The 18,855-nt window shown below is 34.4% G+C and overlaps 1 protein-coding gene and 1 long non-coding RNA gene across 2 annotated transcripts in view; one reads left to right on the top strand and one right to left on the bottom strand.

Moving 5' to 3' along the window:
• LOC127863305 (39S ribosomal protein L39, mitochondrial-like) overlaps positions 1-18,855 on the top strand; it is a 44,757-nt gene that overhangs the window by 4,975 nt on the left and 20,927 nt on the right. The window lies entirely within an intron of this gene.
• On the bottom strand, positions 12,055-18,842 carry LOC127863307 (uncharacterized). The gene is made up of 2 exons (XR_008041021.1): positions 18,606-18,842; positions 12,055-14,353 (listed from the first exon to the last, which is right to left on the bottom strand). It is a non-coding gene; the product is annotated as an uncharacterized LOC127863307 (long non-coding RNA).

Genomic DNA, 18,855 nt, shown 5'->3' with positions numbered 1-18,855 from the left:
ATGATTTCAAGAGTCGAGCCAGCTCTATTTATACTTACCAAAATTGGATCCATTCTAGACGACTTCAAGAGTATAGCCAGCTTTATTGATACTTACCCAAATGAGATCCATTCTAGACAATTTCAAAAGTCTAGCCAGCTCTATTGATACTTACCAAAATTGGATCCATTCTAGACAATTTCAAGAGTATAGCCAGCTCTATTGATACTTACCAAAATTTGATCCATTCTAGACGATTTCAAGAGTCTAGCCAGCTCTATTGATACTTACTAAAATTGAATCCATTCTAGACGTTTTCAGAGTTAGCCAGCTCCATTGATACTTACCAAAATGGGATCCATTATAGACGATTTCAAGAGTATAGCCAGCTCTATTACCGAATTTGGATCCATTCTAGACGATTGCAAGAGTCTAGCTAGCTCACTTGATGCTTACCAAAATTTGATCCCGTCTAAACGATTTCAATATGTAACCAGCTCTATTGATACTTACCGAATTTGGATCCATTCTATACGATTTCAAGAGTCTAGCCAGCTCTGTCGATGCTTACCAAAATTTGATTCAGTCTAGACGTTTTCAATAGTTAACCTGCTCTATTGATAATAACCGAAATTGTACATTCAAGACGATTTCAAGAGTTAGCCAGCTCTATTTATATTTACCAAAATTAGATCCATTCTAGACGATTTCAAGAGTCTAGCCAGCTCTATTTATACTTACCAAAATTGGATCCATTCTAGACGATTTCAAGAGTATAGCCAGCTATATTGATACCAAAATGGGATCCATTCTAGACAATTTCAAGTCTAGCCAGCTCTATTGATACTTACAAAAATTGGATCCATTCTAGACAATTTCAAGAGTCTAGCCAGCTGTTTTGATACTTACCGAATTTGATTCCATTCTATACGATTTCAAGAGTCTAGCCAGCTCCATTGATACTTACCAAAATGGGATCCATTCTAGACGATTTCAATAGTATAGCCAGCTCTATTGATACTTACCGAATTTGGGATCCATTCTAGACGATGTCAAGAGTTGAGCCAGCTCTATTTATACTTACCGAAAATGGATCCATTCTAGACGATTTCAAGAGTCTAGCAAGCTCTATTTATACTTACCAAAATTGGATCCATTCTAGACGTTTTCAAGAGTATAGCCAGCTGTATTGATACTTACCAAAATGGAATCCATTCTAGACAATTTCAAGAGTCTAGCCAGCTCTATTGATACTTACCAAAATTGGATCCATTCTAGACAATTTCAAGAGTCTAGCCAGCTCTATTGATACTTACCAAAATTGGATCCATTCTAGACAATTTCAAGAGTCTAGCCAGCTCTATTGCTTCTTACGAAAATTTGATCCATTCTAGACGATTACAAGAGTCTAGCTAGCTCTATTGATACTTACTAAAATTGAATCCATTCTAGACGTTTTCAAGAGTTAGCCAGCTCCATTGATACTTACCAAAATGGGATCCATTCTAGACGATTTCAAACGTATAGCCAGCTCTATTGATACTTACCGAATTTGGATCCATTCTAGACGATTTCAGCAATACACTGCGCTGATAAGCCCATCACAGGGCTTATCATATATATATGTGTATATTTACTCTGCAGCTTTATAGTATTTATAGGATGTAACATCTTTCAACAAAAATATGTGTTTTTGAATAGATATTTTCCTTTTTTGTTTAATTTGGCTGAAATGTGATGATAATGTTTAAAGTAAATAAACTACCTAATTGCTTAACATAATCATAATTAATTTGAATACAATTAAGCATGAACTGGGTTTAGCTTTTGAGCCGTTTTGGCGGAAACGCCCTACTGATTGCTAGGATGACATTCAAATCCTGATTTTACGAAATGATGTTCGATCCATTATTTCCATTTTTGATTAATACGGTCAACAGTAATAGCGTTTCAATCACTATTTGTTCCATGGTCGTGACTGCGATTAATTAAACTAATACTGTTGATAATGGGCGATTTCCGAGCCACTTTATCCAAACTGAAACTTCTTACCAGCCGGTATGAAATTTCAAAATAAATATTATCCAATATCAATGGGCAAGCAATCATACTGGAGCAACATGAGTCTCTATATGTATTGTCGACTGTGTTATCTGTAGCATGTGTCTATTGTTAGATTTTGTTGGGTATCCGTTTTATATTATTTAAATGTATTCAAATGCCATTTCTTTTACTGGTTGTGGGCATTTATTCAAGTTGCGTTTGATGAATCCCAGAGTTTGTGAAGCTTTCTTGGTTGCGTTATCGATACGAGTGTTTAATTTCAGATTATCACAAAGATCGACTCCTAAGTAAGGGTGATGTTAAAGATTTTCGATGGTTTCGTTATTCATAGTATAGTTGTAGTCTTTTCTTAGTGGAGTTGGAGATATTCATGATGGCGCATTTTTTAACATTAAACTCCATCTGCCAAGATTTGCTCCAATATAGCTTTATATTTTCCATATTGACAATGAGTTTCATGTAAACCTGATGAATATTATTTTGTGTATGTTCCTCTTGTATATAATTTTTTACCCTGTTAATCACTAGTATTAAATATTAATACTATCTGATACAGAGAGGTTTGTAAATAACTTTCAAATAATCAGAACCGTATATAGTGATATTTATCTTAATTATTAAATAAAGGCTGTTTTTTTTTCGTTATTTTATTATTTAAATATATAAATTTGTATTGCAATTATGGTGTGTAGTTAATTTTAAACTTCTAAGTTGAATAACTGTGCTAAATTTTCCTGTACATGATTCTAAGATCTGTTTACATCTTAGTAATAGGTCAACCCTCAGCAGATTGAACAGCTGTTTTCAGGCATATATACAGCTGTAGGTCATGATCTTACTAATTTTTCCACTCACTTTAACACTCCAGTCCTTGTAAAAATTATCTACTATGGTGGAAAGTGTACGCAGTAATTTTAAATTGCTGGTATAGGTAAAAGTGAAGTATTCTAGTAAGAATATATTAATTTATTTAAATTGTTGTGTTTAGGGTATACAAAAGAAATTAAATCTCAGGAGCAGTTTTTCTCTACAGAGGGAGTATGTAACAGGGTATTCACAAAGACTCATCCTTAATCAAATCACATCAAAACGAATTTATTGTCAGTAGGAAATAACATGTATATAACAAACACTATGTATAGCTGTTTACCAAACTAACAAGCAGTAGCAAATTGCAACACATCAATAATACATGGCATACATAAGAAATATTTATTCTAATAAAGCACAATAAAAACACAATTAAAGCAGTATTCCTATATGACATTATTCAAATGTAAGCAGAAATATAATATCAGTACTATACATTCAAAATTAAGAGCTGTTTAAAAGATTGTTGATGTTGACACAAGGAAGGGGCCTAAGGTACCATAAAAGAAATGGTGTAAAAATGCTTACAGAGAAAATAGAACACAATAGTGCCACAAAATAAAAAGGGCTTAAAGGAAATTATCACCTCAAACCAGATTTGAAGGAAAATGATCAGCAAATTTCATACAATATAAGCAACACAATACAACACTGATGAATAAAAAAATAAAATATAATTATAAAAGCAAAATAATACAATACTAATGCTGAAATGATTATCCTGCATGTGTAACTAGCACTATTTCAGAGCTTCAAAGGCAAATGATGAGCAAAGAAGCATTGATTAATGCTACATACATACAGAACTACAAGTTCTTCAACAAGATATCAAATGAAATGAACGAAATAAGACAACAACAGCAAACTGTTGTAGTGTCACTAGTATTATATATACATACTGTTAAGCTCAAAGAAAGCAAAAGCAAAAAAAGCATCAGAATGCAAACCCAATTAAGCAAATGAAACAAGAGCACCGCCTTTCGGGTGCAGACCGCTCATCTATTTTCTTTTTAAAGTTGAAGGGACTCTCATTTTCAATCACAAAGGAGGGAGGGGTGGAGTGAAGAGGGGTGCATTGTGTGGGGGTGTGGACATTTATTACATTATCTTCCAAAAATGCGAAAACAAGGAAAAACAAAAATTTGGGGGGTGGGGGGGGATTCTTGGGCAGGCCTCGACACTAACGGTGATCCGGGGACCCGAGGCCCCCAGATTTTGGCGAGGACCACCAGTTCCTTCAAGCTTGGTGGTCCTCCGGGAACCCTAAATTTATAAAACCACTTTGTCTTGATTGACCATTTGAATTTTTAAAAGTGCCTCCAATTTTTTAAGAGCGGCGTATAAAAAAACATCGGTAAAATCTTATCCGAAAATGTACTGCGAATCGAAAGCACGCGACTGAGCATTAGCGGCCAGCGTCTGTAAGTTGTAAATATTGATTTTCGACGATGTAAGCGACCTACAGTGCAGAGAGTTATAGGTTACAATACACTAAATGATCGCTTCATGTAGGGCTGTACTCTCTAAAAAAATATCATAGTTGACAGGAAGGCATGTTTTACACTTTTTACCATTATTCGGGTGTTATCTTGCGGAGATAATGGTAGGGCTTGAATAGGTGTTCACTACTGAATCCCTGAAATATGATACACTTGAAGACTATAGTAAACCATTGCACTAGAAAAGGTTACATTCCACTAAGAAACGGCCGAAAAAAAAAGTTGCAAAAACAGTCGATTTTGATTTGTGTCAAGTTCTTTCTTGCATTGTACATGACATATCTTTTTTATTGCATAAATCGATTCCGCTTAGAATGGCCTTTAAGAAAAGGTATGGTTATGGGGGTGTCTATGTGCAAAATTTTGCATTTATTTTCGCTCAAAGTTGTCGCTTTTACATTGAATTATATAGGAAAACTATTTGGTGTATTATGACCTAAACGCAAAACCAGGCCTAGTCACAAAAGAGCTGTATTTACAGAAAATCATCATTTTTTTAGTGGGATATGACGCGTTTTGGCAAATTTCACGGAATAAATGCGTTTGTTTCACGAATTTAAGGAGCATCGTGAGTTTTTAAGAAAAAAATACGTTTTCAGAGGAAAATAAGGAAAAAAAACGTACAAAAAACTCGTCTTGAGCATCTCAAATCGCAACACATTGTGCTGAAAGAGCTCATGAACACGTTTTAATAGTTGTTTACTTCTTTTTCTACATAGCTTGTAACAATATTCCAGTATTTTGACCGATTGTAATTATTTAGGGTAATCGTTTTACGCCTGAACGCCCGTTATAAATCAAAGCTCCGAACGCGAAAGCCACATGGCTTAACAGGCGTTATAATAAAATGCATTTTCAAGCATTTCTACGTGAAAGATCGGTCTGAAAATTGGCATGCACATAGAAAATAGTTTTATAAGTATCGAGAAGTGCTTATTTTCCGCGATGTTAACAGTAAACGTTGTCTTATAGGTTACAATACACTAAATGATCGCTTCATGTAGGGCTGTACTCTCTAAAAAAATATCATAGTTGACAGGAAGGCATGTTTTACACTTTTTACCATTATTCGGGTGTTATCTTGCGGAGATAATGGTAGGGCTTGAATAGGTGTTCACTACTGAATCCCTGAAATATGATACACTTGAAGACTATAGTAAACCATTGCACTAGAAAAGGTTACATTCCACTAAGAAACGGCCGAAAAAAAAAGTTGCAAAAACAGTCGATTTTGATTTGTGTCAAGTTCTTTCTTGCATTGTACATGACATATCTTTTTTATTGCATAAATCGATTCCGCTTAGAATGGCCTTTAAGAAAAGGTATGGTTATGGGGGTGTCTATGTGCAAAATTTTGCATTTATTTTCGCTCAAAGTTGTCGCTTTTACATTGAATTATATAGGAAAACTATTTGGTGTATTATGACCTATATTGAAATCACTGAAGCGTGTAAGTGTTACAAACGGTGTTTTTACTGCTATTGTCAAGTTTTATGGGGGTTATTATCGGATTATCGGATTATTAATGGCTCCTTTCTGATATTGAGCCCCCCAAAAAGTAACATTGGGACAAACTGTCACGACGATCAGTAATTATAATAATTATTAGGGCCTCTATTTCTTTAATCAAAACCATAGGCGATCGGGCTGGCAAAAGCATTTAACTTCTCCACAAAAACACATGCCGGTATACACTTTTTTCTACAGGTATTTGTGAGCATTTCTGTTTAATAGTTCCATTATTATAATGACCTTGGAAGGATATAATTTGATTAAGATACCAACAATTTCTGAAATAAAAAGTATATCGTTCACTTGGTGTACTATATTTCGGATATGTTAAAATTCGGACATTTAAAGATAGTGACATGTATGTGTTTGTTTGTTGTTGATAGTTTGTAAAAAAAATATGCTTTATGTTATTTCAGGCAACAAGAATAGATGGTGGTAATTATCTGGGCCTTACTGTCAGCAAATAGGCGTGAACAACTATAATTTAATTGATCCTGGAAATCATCCACCACTAACAGAAAACGTTTTAATAACAGAAGCTGATGTATGACATGTCCAAATGACCATATATAACTGTTTAACAAATTAAGTGAGATGATTTATTTTCTGATGTTTTATATTTCTTTTTCCCTTTCAAATGATGTAAATTGGTGTGATTCTATGTTTAAATAATTAATTTTGAAACATTTAGGCAGCATACTGTTTAATACATTGAAGTTAACATTGTTATATTATTTTGGTTATCTGTGTTGTTAATCAAGTTGAAAAAAATGGTATTTATATACAAATAAAGCTTATTAAGACTTATGAAGGTATGACTTATGAAGGTACTTATTGTTTTTTATGTAATAATATACTTTTTAAAGTGATAATATAGGCAATCACATTAATGTAGTAAGGTTTCTTTAAATGATTGTTCTTATTAATAAGGTTGGAATAATCGACAGTTTTCACGGCGCGAAAAAGTTGCAACAAGTTTTGTTGAGCCAGTGAAACCCCTGAATGCGCGTAATTACCTTTTATTTCTTAAAAGTTTATAATAAGAACTTCCGAAACGCTAAGTTCTGGCGGCGAAGGGCAATGCTGAAGATGATAATGCTGAAGATGATTATGACACGGATGACGATGCTGATGATATTGATGAAATACATGAAATCAAAAGTTTACAAGACAAAGTTATGAGCTTTTAATGGGTCTGCTTTAAATGGCAACAGAATTGAATATAGGAAATAAAAATGTGTACTAGTATGCTTCTTGTACTTATTTGCCCTTACGCCGAGAGAAGCTGTGTGTTGAAACAAGAGGACTCCCTAGGTTTTGGTGAGGGCCACCAAAAGTTGAAAGTAGGGTTCCCTCCGGGTACCCTGTCAAAAAAGTTAGTGTCAAGGCCTGTTGGGTGCGATGGTTGGACGGTATTTCAAACATAAAATAATAAAAATAAATATTTGTGTTTTTTTAACCGTTTAAAAAAAAAATAGGGGGGGGTGAGGTGGGGGGGGTATAGTGTGAGGGTGTGGTGGTAATTTGTGAGATGATCTTAAAAAAAAAAAAAAATAAAAAAATTAGGGGGGGGGATTCGGGTGGGGGTGGGGGGAGGGGGGCTGTGGGGGATTCTTGGGTGCTATGGTTGGACGGTATTTCAAACATAAAATAATAAAAATAAATATTTGTGTTTTTTCGTTAAAAAAAAAAATGGGGGGGGGGGGGGGTGAGGTGGGGGGGTATAGTGTGAGGGTGTGGTGGTAATTTGTGAGATGATCTTAAAAAAAAAAAAAAAAAAAAAAAAAAAAAATAGGGGGGGGGATTCTGAGGGGGGGGTGGGGGGAGGGGGGCTGGGGGGGATTCTTGGGTGCGATGGTTGGACGGTATTTCAAACATAAAATAATCAAAATAAATAGTTTTGTTTTTTAACCGTTTAAAAAAAAAAAATTGGGGAGGGGGTGGGGTGGGGGGGGTATAGTGTGAGGGTGTGGTGGTCATTTGTGAGATGATCTTAGTATCAATCAAATCTAATCATAAATAAAGAAGTTATGGCAATTTTAGCAAAATTTAATAATTTGACCTTGAGAGTCAAGGTTATTCAAAGGTCAAGGTAAAATTCAACTTGCCAGGTACAGTAACCTCATGATAGCATGAAAGTATTTGAAGTTTGAAAGCAATAGCCTTGATACTTAAGAAGTAAAGTGGATCGAAACACAAAATTTAACCATATATTCAAAGTTACTAAGTCAAAAAAGGGCCATAATTCCGTAAAAATGACATCCAGAGTTATGCGACTTGTCCTTTTACTGTACCCTTATGATAGTTTGCGAGTGTTCCAAGTATGAAAGCAATAGCTTTGATACTGTAGGAATAAAGTGGACCTAAACACAAAACATAACCAAATTTTCAATTTTCTAAGTATAAAAAGGGCACATAATTCTGTCAAAATGCCAGTCAGAGTTACATTACTTTGCCTGCACAGTCCCCTTATGATAGTTAGTGTTTCAAGTATGAAAGCAATAGCTTTGATACTTAAGGAATAAAATGGACCTAAACACAAAACTTAACCAAAATTTTCAATTTTCTAAGTATAAAAAGGGCACATAATTCAGTCAAAATGCACGCCAGAGTTATCTAACTTTGCCTGCCCAGTCCCCTCATGATAGTAAGTAAGTGTACCAAGTTTGAATGCAATAGCATTGATACTTTCTGAGAAAAGTGGACCTAAACGCAAAACTTAACCTGACGCCGACGCCGACGCCAAGGTGATGACAATAGCTCATAATTTTTTTTTCAAAAAATAGATGAGCTAAAAAATCAAGATGCAAATTTCTCAGAGAAAGCAAAAAGGAAACACAATGAAAACAAAACAAAACACCAGTTATATAAATAATTATAACTACTTATCCAATCAAGAGAGATTCAGTGTGATGAATGAGTGAGCTTCCGTATATTAATAATGGAGAATGCTTTTTAGGTGAGCTGATTTCAGATACAATTTATGGTTTTATATATCTGAAACATTTGATTCATTTCGTTACTAAACCTTGCAAGAGGTACAAGCATTTTTCATTTGCTTAAACCTTCTATCTTTAGTTTCTTTCTTCATATGGTTACTGGTGAGTCATTTTATTATTTTAAGTGTATTTACTTGTATACTTGTTAAAATTGTAATCATATTATTTGAATGATATTGTATTTATCAATTATCTGATTTATAATTTATGATAATACTTATAATACTTTATGTTATTATATTTCATACCATTATCAATTATATAATTAAAACTAGGCGAAAGCATTCTTGAGTTATCATCCGGAAACCATTTTACTGTTTCGAGTCACTGTGACCTTGACCTTTGACCGAGTGACCTGAAAATCGAAAGGGTCATTTGCCAGTCATGATCAATGTACATATGAAGTTTCATGATCCTAGGCGTAAGCATTATTGAGTTATCATCCGAAAACCAATTTACTATTTCGAGTCACTGTGCCCATGACCTTTGACTTAGTGACCTGAAAATCAATATGGGTCATCTGCCAGTCATGATCAATGTTCCTATGAAGTTTCATGATCCTAGGCCTAAGTGTTCTCATCCGGAAACCATCTGGTGGACGAACCGACGGACCGACATGTGCAAAACAATATACCCCCTCTTCTTCAAAGGGGGGCTTAATAAAAGTTGGCAACTATAACCCCTTGTGTCAATACACAAACCCCGCTACATAACCAAACTGAAATACCTGTGTATTTAACTTAACAGTTATAAAACACCATTTTTCAAAAGTGTATATTTTACATGAAAAATAAATAAAAATGCTAAGAATATAACAAGAGGGCCATGATGGCCCTGAATCGCTCACCTGACTCATTAAGATCAGATGAAAACTATGACCTCTATTGTCTACACAATGTTTTTCTATGATTTGACCTAGTGACCTAGTTCCTGACTCTAGATGACCCAAATACAATCCCAATCCAGATTTCATCAAGATAAACATTCTGACCACAGTTCATAAATATTGGATGAAAACTGTGACCTCTATTGTCAACACAAGGTTTTTCTATTTATTTGACCTAGATTTTTACCCCAGATGACCCAAATACAATCCCGACCAGATTTCATCAAGAATTCTGACCAAATTTCATAAAGGTTGGATGAAAACTGTGATCTCTAATGTCTACACAAGGTTTTTCTATTATTTGACCTAGTGACCTAGTTTTTGACCCCAGATGACCCAAATAAAATCCCAACCCAGATTTCATCAAGATAAACATTCTGACCAAATTTCATAAAGATTGGATGAAAACTGTGACCTCTATTGTCTAAAGAAGGTTGTTCTATTTTTTGACCTAGTGACCTTGTTTTTGACCCCAGATGACCCAAATACAATCCCAAACCGGATTTCATCAAGATAAACATTTTGACCAAATTTCATCAAGATTGGATGCAAACTGTGACCTCTACTGTCTACACAAACAAATTGTTGATGGACGGACGCACGGACACACGCAGGCACGCACAACGGACGCCGGACATCACACGATCACATAAGCTCACTGTGTCACTTCATGACAGGTGGCCTAAAAATATGTGTCGGAGATAAACATGAACAGTTGTGGTTAAAATCCCATAGAAACAAGGGCTGTTTGTAAAACATGCATGCCCCCCTATATGGGCTATAAGTTGTAGTAGCAGCCATTGTGTGAATACGATTTTTGTCACTGTGAATGGTGGTGGTGGTGGTGGTGGTGGTGGTGGTGGTGGTGGTGGTGTAGTAGTAGTAGTAGTAGTAGTAGTAGTAGTAGTAGTAGTAGTAGTAGTAATAGTAGTTGTAGTAGTAGTAGTAGTAGTAGTAGTAGTAGTAGTACTAGTAGTAGTAAAAGTAGTAGTAGTAGTAGTAGTAGAAGTAGTAGTAGAAGTAGTAGTAGTAGTAGTAGTAGTAGTAGTAGTGGTAGTAGTAGTAGTAGTAGTAGTGGTAAAAGTAGTAGTAGTAGTGGCAGTAGTAGTAGAAGTAGTAATAGTAGACGTGGTGGTGGTGGTTGTGGTGGTGGTGGTAGTAGTACTAGTAGTAGTAGTACTAGTAGTAGTAGTAGTAGTAGTAGTAGTAGTAGTAGTAGTAGTAGTAGTAGTAGTAGTAGTAGTGGTAGTAGTAGTAGAAGTAGTAGTAGTAGTAGTAGTAGTAGTAGAAGTAGTAGTAGTAGTAGTAGTAGTAGTAGCAGTAGCAGTAGCAGTAGCAGCATTACAAGACCAATACTTAAGAATGATCAAATGGGAAAAGGTAACATAGCACCAGCAGTAAATATGGGGCTTATTTACAGGTCAGATTTGGAATCTCTGCTGTAAAATGAGATTTTGAATGAATTAAAGGGAGGCAAATCTGTAATAAAAAGAACATGCATAAAGCGTAGTTGTTTCCCTTGTTTGAACCATGCTAAATCCTTACAAGTTTGGAAAGAATTGGATGAAAAATTTGGACTTTATTGCATAAACACCATTTTCTCAATTCAAGGGGAGGTAATTCTGTACTTCATGGACCAATAATGCTCATTTTTTGTAGGGTTTGTGTCCTCATTGATATAAAGACACTGTGCAAATTTGGAAAGGATCGGACAAAAAATGTGGAAGATTTTTGAAAGTTTTCACAAAATAGGCAAAAACGAATAAACATGCAAAGTTCAACGAGCTCCTGCGGCCATGTTTTTTGACGAATCAAATTTCTTTGAACAACTTTTTCAGGGGAGCCCTCAAAGGTCATCCCTGTGAAATTTTTTGAAAATCTGATGAGCGGTTTCTGACAAGAAGATTTTTTAAGGTTTTTACCATATATGGTCATGGCGGCAATCTTGGTTATGTGATTAATTTTTTTTTAACAATTCTTTTGTCCCATGACCTAGGGATGCTCCACATGAAATTTAGTTGAAATTGACTCAATGGTTTAGTAGAAGATGTTTACAAATTTGTATACGGACGGACGGACGCCGGACGCTGAGTGATCACAATAGCTCACCTCGAGCTATCGCTCAGGTGAGCTAAAAACACATACTTTCTAAAATTTAAAACAGTAACATTACATCATTGTTTCATCATTTAGTAGTAAGTCTGCACATTGGCCTTTAACCAAAAAACAACAACACATTTCCATGGTAATTATGGCAGTACTTATTATTTTCACTAGTCTGTATGTTTCAAGTCAAACCGGAGTATGTACTGAGAAAAATTATAAAAGTTGTTAAAGATGAAAAATGGATCAAGAATGTTTTTTTAAATAGGTCCCAGAGGGCCTGTGTCGTTCAAACAAATACCATACAATATTCAGATGCAACCTCAATTGCAGGCTCCTTATCTTTGTTGTTTAGGTCTAGGATAATAATAATTTTTATAACATGCATATAAGGAAAACGCCATGGTCCCCAGTGTATAACTAGACACAAATTGAAAATCAAATCTTGGTTGAACCCTCAACAGGGATAGAACCTCTGACAACTGGAGTACTGGAGTAAAAGTCTACTGCTTTGACCACTCGGTCATTTGTGGTCATACAATGTGGACGGTATTTTATACTTTATATAAGCAATTCTCGTAGTTTCACAAAATATAACAACGACAACAGAACTTTCCATATTATTCAATCGTTTTGCATTGCAACGATTTATAATTTTATAAACCACTATAGTGGTGGGGGACATAAAAATCTGAAACAATTTTGACAATTTACCAAAACTTGAAAAGGCCCCTTTAATAAAAAGCAAAAAGGTGTGGCTTATTTTCATCCCAGGGACATTATATGATCAATCAAAAATATTTTGACAATTTACAGAATGACCGAATTCGGTCAGTATCAACAAGGCTGACTAAACGCTTGAAAATGTCCAGATTGGATCCAATTTTGTTAAGTATCAATAGTGCACGCTAGACTCTTGAAATTGTATATAATGGATCCAATTTTGGCAAGTAACAATAGTGCTGGGTACACTCTTGAAAATGTCCAGAATGGATCCAAATTCGGTCAATTTCAACAGGACTGGATACACTCTTGCAAATTTCCAGAATTGATCCAGTTTCGGTCAGTATCAATAGAGCTGGCTAGACTCTTGAAATTGTACAGAATGGATCCAATTTTGGAAAGTATCAATAGAGCTGGCTAGACTCTTGAAATTGTCCAGAATGGATCCAATTTTTGTAAGTATCAATAGATCTGGCTATACTCTTGAAATTGTCCAGAATGGATCCAATTTCGGTCAGTATCAATAGAGCTGGCTATACTCTTGAAATTGTCCAAAACGGATCCAATTTTGGTAAGTATCAATAGAGCTGGCTAGACTCTTGAAATTGTTAAGAATGGATCCAATTTTGGAAATTATCAATAGAGCTGGCTAGACTCTTGAAATTGTCCAGAATGGATCCAATTTGGTAAGTATCAAGAGAGCTGGCTTGACTCTTGAAATTGTCTAGATTGGATCCATTTTCGGTAAGTATCAATAGAGCTTGCTAGACTCTTGAAATTGTCCAGAATGGATCCAATTTTGGTAAGTATCAATAGAGCTGGCTAGACTCTTGAATTTGTATAGAATAGATCAAATTTTGGTAAGTATCAAGAGAGCTAGTTAGAGTCTTGAAGTTGTCAAGAATGGATCCAATTTTGGTGAGTACCAATACAGCTGGCTTGACTCTTAAAATTGTCCCGAATGGATCAAATTTTGGTAAGTATCAATAGAGCTAGCTAGAGTCTTGAAAGTGTCTACAATTGATCCAATTTTAGTAAGTAACAATAGAGCTGGCTTCACTCTTGAAAATGTCCAGAATGGATCAAAACTTGGTCAATTTCAACAGGACTGGATACACTCTTGCAAATGTCCAGAATGGATCGAGTTTTGGTCAATATCAATAGAGCTGGCTACACACTTGAAAGTCTCCAGAATGGATCCAATTTTGGTTAGTATCAATAGAGCTGGCTAGACTTTTACAATTTCCAGAATGGATCCAATTTTTACGTATCAATAGAGCTGGCTAGACTCTTGAAGTTGTTCAGAATGGATCCAATTTTGATAAGTATCAATATAGAATTTTATGGTCATTAGTTATTGTTTCTCTCCTTCACTTGCTAATGCTCGTGTGCTATTAGCTACAAGCATGTGAATTAATATTGCATGTTTGACTTCTTGATCCTGATGTTGTTGAGGCATGGTCAAGGTCCTACTTCTTGTATGTTTAAATTTCTATTTGAAGTTTATTTGCCGTTTATTTTCAACTTTCAATCACAATAGTAGATTTTTCTCTTTATCCGTCCATGGTCTGTTGGCGATATTTTATACGCATGTCCACTCTTTGATTTCTACATTCAAGCCTCTGTGTCCACACAAACTTAAAGAAATTGTTTTAATTACTGTCCTCCTGGGCAATATTGGATGTAAACCTTCTGGCATGAACGCCTTGCTCAACAATCTGCAAATTAAAACCAGAAAATCCATTACTAAGTTGCATCACTTTAAAAAACAAACAAAGGGGCTCTTCAACATACATGGTGTCACATGAATAAAATACAATGGAAAGGTCAAAGCTGTTCAAACCTGTTCAACATACATGAAAGTGTGGAGCAATTTTGAAGGATATTTTAATTAAACATGATACTGCTTATTAATCTACATCTCTTGGCCTTGTGGTTTCATTGAAAATGTTTTCAATTGTCACTGTTTGTTTATTTTGGTTAAAATCAAAACAATTGGCTGCTAATTAAGATTTCTGAGCACCAACGTTGTTTCAGGTCAGATAATACATGTATATGATTAAAATAACATTTACAGACACCACAGTGGATAACAAGATGATGTTTTAAGCTAAATATATTAGCTATAAGTCACATTGTTTCAGAGACGATTTTTTGCTGTTATCACTCTGGTTGACTTGCTAACATAACTAATGAATGATATGCAATGCTTTCGCTTTGAAAAAAGAACAGTTCAACACCTGAGCACGGAACATTCCATGAAAGTTTTATCATGGATCGCTTAGTGTTTCAGAAGAAAATGATATCAGTTATTTCAGTTAAAGATGTTAACACACCACCACAGAAAATAACCATTCACAATATCTCATAATGGATCATTAACAGTATTTCTTAAACTACTCCAGATGATGATTAATCTATTTATCAAGGGTGGTGCGGTGGTCGAGTGGAAACACTCTGGTCTACCATTCCAGAGGTCCCCGGTTCAAATCCCGGCCGGGGCACTGGAAATATCAGAAATGCTTCAAGTGTTTCCCACCCAACTAGAGATGTACTGGTATGAAACCCAGGTAATTCTCGCGTGTATCGGTGCTATACACTGAGCACGTAAAAGAACCAAGGTATCTATTCGCAAAGAGCTAGGGTATCGCACCCGGATTCCTTGTATCCCAATACTGTCTCTTCTGCTTGCTGTCTCTTCAGCAAAAACCAAAGGACCCCATTGGAAATAAGTGCTTGCACTTTCATGGGTTATCCTTGACCGCAAGGTCAAAATAAATACATACATACATACATAATGTACAAGTCATTAATTGCAATTAACTTATCTTTGCAGTCTCTTGTCTTTTTTACTTATTATTATTACAAATTCATAAATTAATGTTAGATTACCAAAAGTTATAATAAATGATATGCACATGCTGACTATCACAACAATTCATATATTTGATTATTTTATTAAATTTCAGTACATCTGAGTTCCACAGGTGGTTTTAATTTAGTATTTGTTTTTATCAGAGTTCATGAATCTGCAGTAACAGTATTATTAACTGAATAGATCAATTCAATACAGGGAAAATACTTGTAGATTTAAGGCTAGTAGACCTACTGCCAATGTATACATTTTGGGCCGAATTAACTATGATACCTTATCTGATAACAGTTCATATTAATCTATTTTTTTAACTCTAAAATTCCAAATTTTTGGTGTTAACAACACATCTTCCACAACGTCACTGGAATATTGACTGAAAGCGGTCACCAAGATACTGTTTTTTTCTTATCACCCTACTGAAGTATGATTTCATTTAAAGCCACACACCTTGAAATTAAGCACATGTTGATCAATACATATAGATGCAATTTAAAAGTGTGCAAAATTGTCCTTCAATCTATAGCCTAGTTAGCAAGTAAATTTTTATTCTGTTTAATTTTAAAACCGAAAGTATAATTTCTTTACGTGTACGTCCGTTTCGTCAAACACGATTATTTTTAAGTTTTAAAGCGCAAAAAAGACGGATTTCTACTTTGTAACCAATAGATATATTCTTATTGAGATAGATAAAATTAAATCTATAGCCTAGTTAACAAGTAATTTATTATTTTTCAACTGGTACCGCTTTTAAAACCGAAAGTAGGATTTCTAGACGTATACGTCCATTTTCGACAAACGCGATTATTGTTAAGTTTCAAAGCGCAAAAGAGACGGATTTCTACCGTGTTACCACCAGATATATTCTTATTGGCATAGATAAAATATGTTTCTTATTTATACTTAAATTTACTATGCCATGTATTTCATTTCAAGATGTGTGGCTTTAAAGCACACCTTGAAATGAAATACATGTTAATCAATACATATAGATGCAATTTCAAAGTGTGCAAAATTGTCATTAAATCTATAGCCTAGTTAGCAAGTAATTTATTAATTTTCAAACGATACTGCTTTTAAAACAGAAAGTAGGATTTCTATAGACCAGTTCACGTGTGACGTCACCCGCACCTGCATGTTTACATCCGGACTACATTGGTAGGCAAAAGAAAGACACAATCAATGGGAAGAAATAGAGCATGATCGTTCATATTTACACGATTTTATTTTTGAACATGCCAACAAGTTGTTCTACTTTACTGAAACACAGATTGAAAACAAGCAATAAATAGATCAATTCCAAATAAACAACATATAAAAATTAACTAAAATGGTATTTGTCTGGGAAAACTAACACATTGACACATTAAATAAACATTTAATTAAATTAAATGCCAAATTTTTCATTTCATTGTTTGCATCAATCTTAAAATCATGTAAGCCTTTGTATTACTGTGTTATAGTTCTGCATAAACCTATTATCGCGTTTTTATCAAATATTGTCCAGACTTCACTAACAACATGGTGTAAACCACACTTGGTGGCAGATGACAGTCTGGGCATTCAACACAATTGAGGATACCACCATGTCTTCTCTTTCTGGTAGTATTAAGCAGTCATTTGGTTAAATTATTTACCGCTGAAATACTTAACAGTTGTTTAAATTAGATATGTTACATATTGTACAAATTAAAAGTCATGTCCAATATGGATTATCAGAAATTAAGTAAAGATATTAGCCCGTTTCATTTATAAAAAATAAAGTATTCAATAAGTATATAATTTACGTAGAAAACATTTAACGTATTTAGCGGGTATCAGTTAATTAAAACCACGTCATTCTGAATGATTCTGTATGATGATTTAATGTTACAGCAATGCACGAACGACATCATAAAAACAAGAAATTACGCTTAACACCAACGGGGGTAAATAATGTTTTCAAAAAATAATAATAAAACAACATGTATATAGATATATGTGTGTTAAAATGTTAAATATGTGTCACGCATACTACTAGTAACAAGTTTTCAATATACGTGAATACACAGTTCAATTCGCATCATGTAAAGTTGTGTTTTTCAGCTGTATGTTAATTTTCCTCAATAGTGTCATTCTCTGTACAAAACCCTTCAAATTTAAAATTACATGTAAATACCGTCATGCACTTCGCTTATAATAGGGCTTTGAAGTACATAATTTTCAAAGCACCCCTTACACTTTCTATCACTCATTTTTATCAAACTAGCGTACTCATGCCATTGATAATTATTATTTTATAATTAGATGTATTATTATTGTAATTTATTGAAGCTTTTATGCAAAAAATAATACCGCTAATACATTATAGAGCTCTTTGTTGTGTCAAATTGCCGGTCTTTCAGTCTTCAGACAATCTTTACTTTGATACTTATGACGCATTGTTTTAAGATGCAAATAAATGTATTAATAAATTCTTTTTGCACTAAATATTATATTTTTGAAATATTATTTAGGTGTTGTTTTTTTAGGACCTTCTTTTCGATTCATTTACTAAACAAGTGTCGTTATCCATATGTTTTGCGCTACTTTAATCCATGCTTTTGCCTACCAGTGCATTGCGCATGTGCAAAAATCAAAACAATAACAATGAACTGCTCTATATGTAAATTGTATACGTCCATTTTGACAAATGCGATTATTTTGAAGTTTTTAACCACAAACAAAATAGATTTCTACCTTGTAACCACCATATATATTCTAATTTGCATAGATAAAATATGTTTCTTTTTTATAATTAAATTTACTATGTCAAATAAGTTGTGTGGCTATAAGTAATTAACTGCAGACTCAGTCACTCTGTTTTAATATATTCACGCCAAAATGGGGGTACGCGTGTGACCGTGCAAAACATAGCTTTACCTTTTACCATACAGGCCTTCAGCAAAGAACTTTGACCACAAGGCATCCCTGTGCCTTAATCTTTAATTTATTACATTTTATAACCAATTTGTGTTGCTTTGATTCATCAATATTATGTATTTAAAATGACATGAAAACATTTATATTATAATAGAAAGATCCATCAGCTTTTAAACGACTTTTTATTTTTAGCCTACCTGAATTTTCGCAACAGTTTTAGTTCAAATTCAATTGACGACAATTCGCTTCACTCTTTTAATTTTATTTAGTCTTTAGCCCATTCTGGACCGTCGAGAAACATTCGTTCCCTTCAGCATTCTTTGACAGACTTGACAGACATCTTGGAAATACGACTACTTTGCGGTGAGGCCGCCTTTTTACGGCCAACTTTAGTGGTATCCTATATAGCAAAATAAAAGGATCCATTCTAGACTCCACGGTTATTAT

Source organism: Dreissena polymorpha, unplaced genomic scaffold, assembly GCF_020536995.1.
Source record: "Dreissena polymorpha isolate Duluth1 unplaced genomic scaffold, UMN_Dpol_1.0 chrUn004, whole genome shotgun sequence".
Classification (NCBI taxonomy): Eukaryota; Metazoa; Mollusca; class Bivalvia; order Myida; family Dreissenidae; genus Dreissena; species Dreissena polymorpha.
Note: the sequence above shows the minus strand (reverse complement) of the source record. Positions and strands in the feature narration are given on the sequence as shown.